The sequence below is a fragment of the Hipposideros armiger genome, unplaced genomic scaffold, assembly GCF_001890085.2.
Source record: "Hipposideros armiger isolate ML-2016 unplaced genomic scaffold, ASM189008v1 scaffold_337, whole genome shotgun sequence".
NCBI lineage: Eukaryota > Metazoa > Chordata > Mammalia > Chiroptera > Hipposideridae > Hipposideros > Hipposideros armiger.
The window spans coordinates 762,594-775,142 of NW_017731687.1; the positions used below are offsets into that span (position 1 = coordinate 762,594).

Sequence of the window (12,549 nt, forward strand, 5' to 3'; positions counted from 1 at the left end):
CTGGACCCTCCGTGGATCGCTGGCTTTGGTCCTGGGTACAGGCGTTCAGAATTCAGTGGAAAGACTCTTTGTAGCTCCCAATAAATGCCTGTTTCCAATATTTGGCTCTGCCTTGTGACTGCCAGGCTCAGGCAGGCCTGATAGCAGCCCACCACACCTCCAGGCTCTTCTGCCTTTCCCAGGCTATGTCCCATGGGGCTTAAGACTTCCAGCCCTAAACATCTTTACCTCAGAGTGGCAGAGGTGTCACAGAGGGCAGCAGAGGATCAATATGTGGGAGACCCAGAGAGGCAGATATAAGAAGTAGCTTTCCAGCAGGTGGGGCAGGCACTGCAAATGGAACTCTGTTCAATTGAAAAAAAAAACAACAATGTTAAGAATGATTCTGAAGCTAAACCTAAGCTTGGTGGGAAAGAACAAGGTGGTTGATTAGTGATGTCTGCCCAGGTGCAGGAGTGAGTGTCACACATGTGCCTCCTGTTTGCCAATCCTAGAAGAGATTTCTCTGAAAGGCTGTAGATTAGTCAGGGTTCTCCAGGGGAACGATATACAGGCATACCTTGAAGTTACTGCAGGTTTGGTCCCAGACCACCACAATAAAGCAGGTATCGCAGTAAAGCGAGTCACGTGAATCTTTTGGTTTCCCAGTGCATATAAAAGTTATGTTTACACTCTAGTGTCGTCTATTAAGTGTGCAATAGCCTTATGTCTAAAAAACAATGTGCATATCTTAATTGAAAAGCATTTTACTGATAAAAAATGGTAACCATCATCTGAGCCTTCACCAAGTCGCAATCTTTTTGCTGGTGGAGGATCTCACCTCGATGTTGATGGCTGCTGACTGATCAGGCTGGGGACTGCTGAAGGCTGGGGTGGCAGTTTCTTAAAATAAGACAATAAAGTGTTGCTGCACCCTTCCTTTCATGAACGATTTCTCTATAGCACATGATGGTGTTTGGCAGCATTTCACCCACAATAGAACTTCTTTCAAAACTGGAGTCACTCCTCTCAAACCCTCACTCTGCTTTTTTAACTAAGTGTCTATAATATTCTAAATCTTTTGTTGTCATTTCAACAGTCTTCACAGCATCTTCACGCTGGAAAATGGCACCAAGAGACTTGCTCTGATGCAGGGTTGCCACCAACCTTCAGTTTGTAAAACACTCAATATTTCTGAAGCGCAATAAAATGAGGTATGTCTGTCTATGACACAAACACGGTCCCAACCCAGACGAGCCCTTACGTAGATTCAGTGTCCTGGCTGCTTCTCCTTGTAGACATCTTAGAGATCTTCTCTCTTCCTTCTTTCCTCAGAATCCCAAGAGTGCTGACTTTTAATCTCACACATGTAACACCTTTTAGTCTCTTTCTAGTACATGCGAGACACCAGCAAAGCTGCCGTTGTTGGAGGGAAGAGCAAATGAAGGAGTATAGATGCAGTGGCAGTAGCACGGGCCACCCTCCTCGGACCATGAACTTGAAGGCCACATGCTGAGGGTGCAGGGCAGTGGGCAGCAAGTGTCCTGGGTCTGGGCTTCCTGGATGAGAGCTGCCATCACTGCCCTGAACTGCCCAGCAATGGCCTTTGCTTATGAGAGTCGAAACTGCTACCTTTTTTAAGCTACTCTTAGGATTTCTCTTACAACTAAACCTAAACTCAATTCATACAGGTCATGACAGGAAAGAGCCCAAGACAAATGAGACTGTATGGAGCAAATCCAGGTCTTTACACACCCAGCAAGTTGTTTCTCTGGGGCACAGGCACCTCCAGGTTAAGGAGCAGGTAATTCATATCCTTGGATGATCTGGTGACTGCGCTTGGCTGCACGTGGCCTTGGAGCTGTCTGTGGTGCTGACTTGGGTCTCCTGCCTAACCAAGCTCATTTCTCTTCTTTTCAAGCTTGCGAAATACTTTCCCATTATTATTGCCTTTGATGCTGGAGAAAACCTGTGAGGTAAATATTATTGGATTTGTTTAACTGGATCCAAACCCTGTTCTTCCCATTCCAAGTCCAGCAAGTATAATACGCTTATCACTGCACTACATGACTTCAGAAATTTGGCCCCAGCCCCTTGTCTCCAGAGCAATGACTGATATGTATCCCTGCCACACCAATACGTTGACCTCTTCCACTGTGACAACCTGACACCCACTGACATGTGACGGATTGCAGCATTAATGGCCCTGGTGAAACACGCCTCCTGGCCCTTGTGTAATCGCCTACCGCAGTGAGTCTGAACTTGGCCATGCAACTTTCTTTGGCCACTGCGACATCAGAAAATGCGAAACAAGTAGAAGCTTGATAAGCGTTTGTGCTCTAGGGCTCTCCCTCCTGGAATGCTGATGTCATCGTGTGAGGAAGCTCAATCTAGCCTCCTGGAGGATGGAAGACCACATAAAGGGGGAGGCCCAGCTGTCTTCACTGTCCCAGCCAAGCCCAGGCAGCAGATCCAGGTGACCCTCCAGCTGAAGGTAGCTGTATGAGTGAGTGCAGGAGACAGTAGCAGCAGAATCACCCAACCAACTCATGGAATAATCACAAGAAATAATTATCATTGCTTTAAACTGACACGTTTGGGCGTGGATTGTAGAGGTCGTTGATACAGACCAATTATTCTTGGTTCCATTTTCCCGTTACTCACTGAGTTATGTAGCACTGCTTAGAGCCCATACATGAAACAAAAGCAATTAACGTCCTCTGGAGTGAAGTCCACTTCGTTCATCCCACAGACATTTGTTGAGCACCTACTACACACCTATCCTAGGTAATGGGGATACAAATATGGATGAAGCCAACCTCTTCCTTCAAAAGAGTGAGAAGATGTTTGGAAAGACAAACCACTGATAATCAGCACAAGTGTGGTGTGCCCTCGGTGTAGAATGTCTTTTTCCTTCTCTTCACTTGGATAACTTCTGTTCATCGTTAAAGGTTATGCTGAGGCACTCCTGCATCTAGAACTCTTTCTATGATCCTCCAGCCTTGGCTGGGTTCTTACTTTTTGATTCCCACTGAAGCCTGTGGTCCCTTTTACTGAGGATTTATCTCTGCATTAGAACTGTGGTGATCGTTTTTACTTCCACATGAATGTCTCCAATGTCTCCCCTACTAGACACTGAGCTCTTGCAAGAAATGGCTGATTTGTCTTAGGACTCCATGTTCCTGGTAAGTGCTCATTACATATTTACTGGGGAAATAAATGCCATGATAAAGATATGAAGAGGATGAGATGCAACCCCTGAGGAGAGAATGACTTGGGGTGATGAGGATCGATGCTTCTGAATGGTAGCATGTGGGCTGCCCCTCCGATGGAGATTAGGGTTTCCTGAGACTGAAAAGGGGAGAAGGAGAAAATGGAGACAAAAGGGTCAACGGTGTGGGAACGGCACGTCCAGGGCATAGCAGGCAAACTGTTGGCCTGGGTCTGAGGGTAACTGTGGGAGATCAGGCTGGTCAGTGGTTTTTGTCAAGACTGTGAAAAGCCATGAGTGTGGAACCAACACCACTTCCTAAATATGCCAGGGACCGAGCCTGCCCACACCTTCCATCTATGGCTACACATAAGTCTATGCAGAAAACACCTTGTTCTAATACTACTTCTTCCTTGAATAAATGATGGGACTCTGGGAGGTCAGGTCATTGTAATCAGGCTTCTTCTCATTTCACTTCCACTGAACGTTCATTAGCTGGTGGTGAACCCCAAAGAATGGAGGCCACGTTGAGTGACAGAGACGCGGCAGCTGCTCACAGTTTCAAACATTTGCTGTAATTTACACTAAGATGTGGGTGTAATTATCCTTATCAGACTCACTTCCCCTGGCAAATTTGTACATTAAGTCAAGTAAATTTCCTCTCATTAAATCACAGCATTCGGAGACTGCAGGCTTGGAAGTAATAAAGGCAAAGGAAAGAGAGAGCGTAGGTTCTCAGCAGGAAGTGTGGGTGGTGAAGGCAGAGGCAGTATTTCAGAGCATTGGAAGCCAAAACCTCCAGCAGGTCCATGGCTGTGTACCTCCTGGATTTAGAGCAGAACCTCTCAGCTACTCGCTACCTCACCATTTGGCAAATTGAAAATGTTGTATTCCATGTGAGATCTAGAATCAGAAAAGAATGTGTAAAAGAAGGTATTTTCAGTGATGAGAGCAGATACTTCAGAAATGGGCTTATTATAGTTTTATCCCATGAGTGGAAACAAAGCTAAATATTTTTGTGCTGAAACTGGTAGGTGTTTTCAGACATAGGATCCCCTTTGGTTCTCACAACAAGACTGTAAAGTGGGTTGTGCATACTCTGAAAACATTCATTTATTTTTCTTCTTGGAATTTAACACAATTCTAATTAAATAACCTGGATTGGAGATTGGGAACACTGGATATGTCATATTACCTGCTAATTCTCCAGCAGTTACCACCGTTGCTTGCACATAGTAAGTACTAAATAGAGAGCTGCTAAATGAACAAATTAATTGTGAATAAGGCAATTTTTTGAAACCATAGAATGTTGACAGATGTAGGAACTAAGTTTAAAGGTACTAGAAGTCAGCAGACCAGTAAAGCTCGGCTGAACCCTAATAGCACAGGATACACCCAGAAAATGAACGTGTATCAGATGGTACTCTCTCCGATGCAGGCGACGAAATTCTAACTCATGCTAGCTTAAAATTTAAAAGAGGAAGTTTTTCATTTGCTTAACTAGGAAGTCTAATAATGCAACCAGCTGAAGCCTTGGCTGGATTCGGGGGCTTGAAGAACGTCGTCCATGGTTCCAGCCCTGTCTCTGACATCTCTTGGCTCTGCTGACCTCTGCTTCGCTTTCTCCACTTAAGTTCTCAATATGGCATTCTCCAGTAGCATCAGCCTTGCACCTTCTCAGCTTGGCCACCCAATGGGGAAAAAAATCTCTCTTTCAATGTGTTAGTTTTCTATTGCTGTGGAACAAAACACCCCAAAGTTTAGTGGCTTAAAAAAACAGTCATTTTTCTGCTCACAGTCCTATGAGTGAGCAACCTGGGGAGTTCTTTGGCTCCACATGGTGTTCTCTGGATTCAGTCAGGCACTTGTGGTCAGGTGGTGTCAGCTGGAGGCTGGTTGGCCTCAGATGGCCTCATCCACACGTCAAGGGCCTCAACTGGGAAGGCTAGAACAGCTGGGATGTGTGGGCTCCTCTTTACATGGTCTCTCTCTGCATCAAGTGTTTCAGACTCCAGGACGGTCCAGCCTGGCTTGCTCACTGAGCAGCAGGGTTCTAAGAGAGTTAGAGCAGAATCTGTGAGGCCTCTAGAGGCTGAGGCCCGGAGCTCACACTGCATCTCTTCAACTAATCAGACCAAGTCACAGGACCAGCCCAGATTCAAGGGGAGAGAAAGTAGATTCCATCTCTTGATGGGAGGCACCTAAAGTCACATCACAAAGGGGAATATGGGATGGGAGGGGTTATTGCGGCCAGCTTTGCAGACAATCTGTCACCTGCAATGTTTAGATATCAACCTCACAAAGATTCTGATTTCCCTGCCCAGGTCGCACGTATGAGGTCAGACAACTAAGCTCGCTAACTCATCCTAGAAAAAGTACTACATACCTCATTGCTGAGTATCACTACGGTCACCTTCAGTACTCCCCTTGGGAAGCTATGCACTGACACCAGTGCCTAGTCCACCCTGCAAAGCAATTTTGGAACTCTTTTTCTGGAATGGCCATCAGAGCTGTTGTCATATTACCCTTGATGTCCTGAATGTCATCAAAATGTCTTTCTTTCAATATTTCCTTTGCCTTTGGGCAAAGAAAGAAGTCATTGGGGGCCAGATCAAGTGAGTAGGGAGGGTGTTCCAATACAGTTATTTATTTACTGGCTAAAAACTCCCTCGCAGACAGTGCCATGTGAGCTGGTACATTGTCGTGATGCAAGAGCCATGAATTATTGGCGAAAAGTTCAGGTCGTCTAACTTTTTCACGCAGCCTTTTCAGCACTTCCAAAGAGTAAACTTGGTTAACTGTTTGTTCAGTTGGTACAAATTCATAATGAACAATCCCTCTGATATAAAAAAGGGTTAGCAACATCGTTGCAACAAGTTCTCAAACTTAATTGTCAGGCCTTGTATATCCCCAGGTCCATCATGGTGGTCAGGGAGGATGAGTTGCTCACATGCTCTACCCGGAAATAGTTGGCAAGGGAGAGGGCTTGGGGTAGGTAGTGCATCTAACTGACCACTCTTCCAGAGCCATCTGGAGTCAGGGAGGGAGTCCCCAGCAAGGCAGAAGAGGATGGAAAAATGTGTTCAGAAGACAAAATTAAAGCTAGCAGAGTTTGAGGCAGGCTCTGTCCATCATAAGGGGGATGCTGATCAGCTATAAAAGCCTAAAAATAAAGCTCCAAGCATCAAAAGCAGAGCCCATTGGCCCCTCAAGGACAAAGATGCCCTGACCCACGGACTCAACCTGTCCATTCGCTCCTGGTTTGGGAAATGAATGCGTAACTCTCAAAGCCAGATGCCAGAAATGACAAATATTTACACCAATTAACTCCTACCCCTTTTTCTCATTCCTCACTGCCCAGGCAGCCTTCTCGTTATAACTTGGCTTCCAGCAAACTGGTCAAATCAATTCAAACCCTGAGTTTTCTTAATAATGCTATTTTTCATAGCAAAAAATAGTAAATTATCATAGCTGACTTATATCCATCAGTCTCTTGTGAGAATAGTAGGGATGAGTCACCCCGAAGTCCAACGAATTCTCAGGTACTAAGAAGATATCATCTTTAAGGCTAAAAGCCAGACCATGGTGAATCTGCAAAAATCACATCCTTCAAGATGTCCCTGTGATCTCCTTGGAGATGCCTGAGCTTGTGCTGTGCCTCTAGGCGTTGTTGTCCCCACTTTACCTCAGAAGAAACTGAGGCTTAGAAAAGCAACTTGCCCAAGGTCACAAAGCTGGCAACTATAACCCAGAAAATGGCTCCTCGCCACTCATGAATTACAATCCATTTATTCACCAGACGCTTACTGTGTCCCTACTATGTGCCCAACAGTGTTCCAAGTGCTGGCAATATGATGGCAAAGAAGAAATTTTCCAGCTATTATGAAGCTAACATTCAAATGGAAGGAGATGGACCATAATAAAGAAATAAGTCACACACAAAAACCAAACAGTGATGAACGCAAGGCAAATAATTAGTACATGGTGATGTGCCAGGAAGTGTCTGGGTTGTGACTTTAGATTGGGTGACTAGAGAATAATAATGCAAAAATAGACTCAAACTGTTACCCATGGATCTCAAATGTCCACCTACAAATCGGTGGATTGGACAAAATTATCTCTAGGGTGTCATCATGCAGATGACACTAGAATGGGAGCCTTGGTTTAGCAACACGTCACATAGATGAAGGACTTGGTTGGGTGGGTAGGTTAGGATGTATCGGTCACGATCACTGAAAACCACTGACACTGATACAGTAGCTGTAATTTACTGAGCTGTGCTGGGTGCCTCAGAGGAATTATCTCTAATCCTCATGGCGACCCTGCCAGTGCAAATATTAGTCTCACCCTTTAACCAATGAGGAAATCATTCACTGAGGTTGAATAGTTTATTCCGAGAGGCTGGGCGAGGGGAGGGTGTGGGGAGCCGTGCAGGTCAGGCTGAAGGGTCCTTTGGACTGTGCTGTGCTGCCTGCTTCCTCTCGCCAGCCTTTCCCCAGCTCCTCCTCCTCTACCCGAGCCACTCTGCTCCCTTCTTTCAGCCACAATATGGACGAGAGAACCAAGCCCCACATCCCCACACTGTCTCCTCCCACTGATTGGCAGAGTGCTTCTGTTTGCATGGAAAAGGCATCTGGCTACCCGCCACCAACCTCATTCCCTGCAACCCCCACTAACCAGGTGCTCCCCCAACCTCTGAACGCAGCACCAGTGCCCTCGTGGATCAGCAAGCAGGACAGCTGAGCCGGGGGAGGGACCAGGGACGGCAGGATGTGATGCCCGGGGACTTGCAACTCACCCAGCTGCCCCACTAGGAATCTTCAAAGCAAGGGTCATCCGCCCAGTAGTACCGTTTATATAAGTGAGAAAATTCACCTGAAGTCTGGGACCTACCCAAGGTTTCCTAGTTGATAAATGATAGTTTACATTTGAGCCAAACTACTCCATGAATTCATAGATAATCCTCAAACACCCAACTATTATTAATCTCACTTTATAGATGAGAATACAGGAAGAACTGGACAGATTGAAACCTACAGAGGCTAAGTGGCTTGCCCAGATCAAACAGCAAGCGAGGCCCAGGGTCCAGACTTTCTGATTCCAGGCCAATCCTCCTGCCACGACACTCACCAAGGAAGCCTCACCAACTCTCGGACCACATACCTGTCTCAGAAATGGGTTTGTGGCTAATTCCTGTAGGCCAGTGTCTACCAAGCGTTCCTGAGGAATTTAATTGGGGTCTGACAATTTAAACGTTCCTATACCTTTGTGAAATCAGAGTTAGGCAAGAGGGCTCTGCTTACTCCCATCGTCTGGGGAAATGAGTATGCTAACGAGCATCACAACTCCCTCAGGAAGAGAATGTTCTGGGCTGCCTTCCACATCAGTGCCTCCTGCGGGGCCCTCCTCTCCAAAGCGTGGTGCTGCCTGTCCCCTGAGCACCCTGGGAAGCGTTGCTGGGGTCGGGCCTATGCCCATGTTGCATTTCCCACGTTCTTTCAGTATCCATAAACCACCACTATTTGAAATTCATTTCTTCTCATTTTGGATTCTAGTGTTTTGGGGGTTTATTTTTAAAGCCTGTTCATGAAATATTTCTGCCAAAACCTTTACTCTGTGAATTCCCTGTCTCTAATCAAATCTATACACACATCCCTATTCCTCCCCTGGAATGGCCATTTAAAAGGTCTGGTCCCTGAGTCAATAAGCCCAGCTGATAAGCATTTGTCTCGTGCTGAGAAACCCCCGTCATTACAGAAGCAGGAGCACAGCCACACTTAGCCACGCGGGCCGCCTCCTCCAATGAGCAATTTGAATGGAATGAAGGACTCCCCAGCTCGGCAGCCCAAACACGTCTCCCCAACCAGACCACTGAGTCCGTGTTTGCTCCTCCTCTGCTTGAAATATGCACGATTGAAGGGATCCCCTGAGTTGGATGACGAGTGACCGTTACGGTGCATTGTATCGGGGAGTTCACATAGCACCCTCAAATCCACCTGCTTGAGGCAGGCTCCCCACCTCGGACCTTCTTCTGCCATCGCACTGACCATGTGGTAACTGAGAGTCCCCATCTGCAGTAGATGCCACCAGTGATCACCCCACACCCTCTCGGCCCACCTCTGACTTCAGCTGCTGCGAGGATGGACAGCTCCCGAGCACCCTGAAGGCTTCTCCTCTCAAGGGCTGCCTGGCCTCTCAGCCTTCTACCTCAGGGCTTCTTCTGAAGACACGGAAGCTGGCCTAGCCCCACAGGCCAGAAGTTCAGGAGAGTTGATGCCATGGGAACAACTCTCAACAAAGGCGGATGAGAATCAGTGTCCCTCAGAGTGACAGTGTTGACATAAAGTCTGCACAGCTTCCTACAGTGTCTCCTGCTGGGGCTGGACCCACAGTGGTAACCAGCTCAGTAACACGCCCTGGACTGGCTTTTTCTCTGTTAGGGCATAGCTGCCCTCGATCAGCTACAGTTATAGCTATAAGAAACCGCTCCAAAGCCTTATTCAGCTCGTGACTGCACCACCCAGTGAGAGGTTCTGCTGGGCTGATCCCGGCTGGATTTGCCACTTACTGCATCTGCAGTCAGATGGTGGGTTGGCTGAGAGGTGAGCCTAGGATGGCTTCCCTCACATGCCAGCTGGTTCGCTGGCTATCAGCTGGAGCAATCGGGGTAACTGAGCCATGTGTCTTATTTATGAGGCAGAAGCTGGGTTTCCAAAAGCAGCTAGTCGGCAAAGCCCAGTTAGCAAGTGCCTTCCAAGCCTCTGTCTGTGTCCTGTTGGCTGATGTAGCACCATGAGAACGAGCCTTGCAGACCTCTAACTACAGGGAGCGTAACTGACTGTACTAGTTTGCTAGGGCTGCTGTAACAAAATACCATAGGCTGGGAAGCGTGAACAACAGAAATTTGTTGCGTTGCAGTTCTGGAGGGTGGAAGTCCAAGATCAAGGTGTTGGCAACATCGGTTCCTTCTGGAAACTCTTTCCTTGGCTTGTGGATGGCTGTCTCTCCCTGTGTTTTCACATTGTTTTCTCTGTTTGTGTCTGTGTCCGGATTCCCCCTTGTCATAAGGACCCCAGTCGTATTGGATGAGGAGCCCCCTGATAACCTCATTTTATCACCTCTGTAAAGACCCTATCTCCAAATGATGTCATATTCTGATGTACTGGGGCTTAGGAATTTTGGGGGGGGACACAATTCAATCCCTAAAGGCAGCAGTCTCTGCAGGAAGGAGCACTGACGCTGCATTTACAGAGCAGTCTACCCAAGACTGAGAACATGTCAAAGAGGGGGTACCATGGAGATCATGAGGTGACTTATGTCTTTCCCTCAACTCCTTCTCACCCGCTTCTGCTGGCATTTTCTGTCTGTCTAGTCCAAGAGTCGGCAAACTTTTAAGACGGAAGAGCCAATCCTGTCCCTCACAACAATTTAAAATTAGTTGAGAGCCATAAAACAAATGAAATCACCATTATGTGAATAATATCCTTTAAAATTTTTATAAATGAAACTATGATGGTTTTATTTTCATTTTCAACTTTACTTCAGTCACGTGTACGTACCCAAAGAGCCGCGTGTGGCTCGCTATCCGCAGTTTACGACCTCCACGTGATCCTACTCATCCGATACCCATGAAAAGTGAAAGTGAGTCACACGGAGCCAGGGGATGGGAGTCTGTTCTTCTACAACAGCTTTAAGCTTGTTGACGAAATGTGGGTGATGGGAAGAGGACAGTAATTCTGACACTAACTCTTGTGCTATAGCATTGTTGTAGCATCTACCGGCTACATAGACACCTTATCTCTAATCATCACAGATAATAGGTATCCTACTCCCCGCTTTCCAGAAAGGACAATTCAGGCCCCCAAACACTCGGAACTAGCTCCAAATCACACATCTTATAAGTGATTACACCTGAAATCAGTACTGAAGACTCAGATTTCCAAGTCCTGGCCCTTTTCATAACTATTTGACTATCTGACTTCAACAATTAACTTCTTGATGCTTAAGTTTTCCATCTTTAACATGGGATGGTTAGACTAGAAAATGTCTAAGGCCCCCTTGATCCCTGGGCTTCTTTGCATCTTAGGGTAAGAGTAACAAGACTCCTTGTCTTTAGCACTTTCCAATCCACACAACCCATTCATTAAGGCTGATGACTGCAGCCAGAGCTTGACGTGAAATGGAGAGATTGACAACCCTGGGAGAGGATGGGGAACAGCCTTCTTCGCATAATGATTCCCTCTATGATTTGGTTATAAATAACTCATGAAGAAAATTAGGCTTCTCAGCAGGCCCTGATTGTAGTGGGTGTTGGGATATGTGACCGTGACAGTTCGTGACCTTGCAAATGGTCTAGAGTAATTGGGAAGTTGAGCTGGGTGCTTTGTGTCAGTGGAGTGTTTGGGCTGATGGCTAAGCAAGCAGCTAGGACACAGTATACACCGAGGGTACTTCTCAGAATATAAGAGACAAGGGCAGGGGCCGGCCGAGTGGTGCGTTAGTTAGGACTTGGCTTGGGACGCCAGCTCTGAGCGGCAGGGCCCCGGTTCGGATCCCACATGAGGGCCAGTGATGCTGTGCCCTCTACAGCTAAGATGCTGAACAACAGCTCGACCTGGAGCTGGGCTCCTGCCCCCAATTCCCCAATGCTGTTCCTGTCCCCCAATTCCCCAATAAAATCTTTAGGGAAAAAAAGAGACAAAGGCACCCATGGCCAGTTTACNAGTACTGAAGACTCAGATTTCCAAGTCCTGGCCCTTTTCATAACTATTTGACTATCTGACTTCAACAATTAACTTCTTGATGCTTAAGTTTTCCATCTTTAACATGGGATGGTTAGACTAGAAAATGTCTAAGGCCCCCTTGATCCCTGGGCTTCTTTGCATCTTAGGGTAAGAGTAACAAGACTCCTTGTCTTTAGCACTTTCCAATCCACACAACCCATTCATTAAGGCTGATGACTGCAGCCAGAGCTTGACGTGAAATGGAGAGATTGACAACCCTGGGAGAGGATGGGGAACAGCCTTCTTCGCATAATGATTCCCTCTATGATTTGGTTATAAATAACTCATGAAGAAAATTAGGCTTCTCAGCAGGCCCTGATTGTAGTGGGTGTTGGGATATGTGACCGTGACAGTTCGTGACCTTGCAAATGGTCTAGAGTAATTGGGAAGTTGAGCTGGGTGCTTTGTGTCAGTGGAGTGTTTGGGCTGATGGCTAAGCAAGCAGCTAGGACACAGTATACACCGAGGGTACTTCTCAGAATATAAGAGACAAGGGCAGGGGCCGGCCGAGTGGTGCGTTAGTTAGGACTTGGCTTGGGACGCCAGCTCTGAGCGGCAGGGCCCCGGTTCGGATCC

At 46.9% G+C, this 12,549-nt stretch overlaps 1 protein-coding gene across 1 annotated transcript in view; it reads left to right on the forward strand.

The window, feature by feature from the left end:
• Positions 1-12,549, forward strand: part of SLC2A9 (solute carrier family 2 member 9) — a 147,730-nt gene that overhangs the window by 131,467 nt on the left and 3,714 nt on the right. The gene's annotated exons all lie outside the window — the stretch shown is intronic.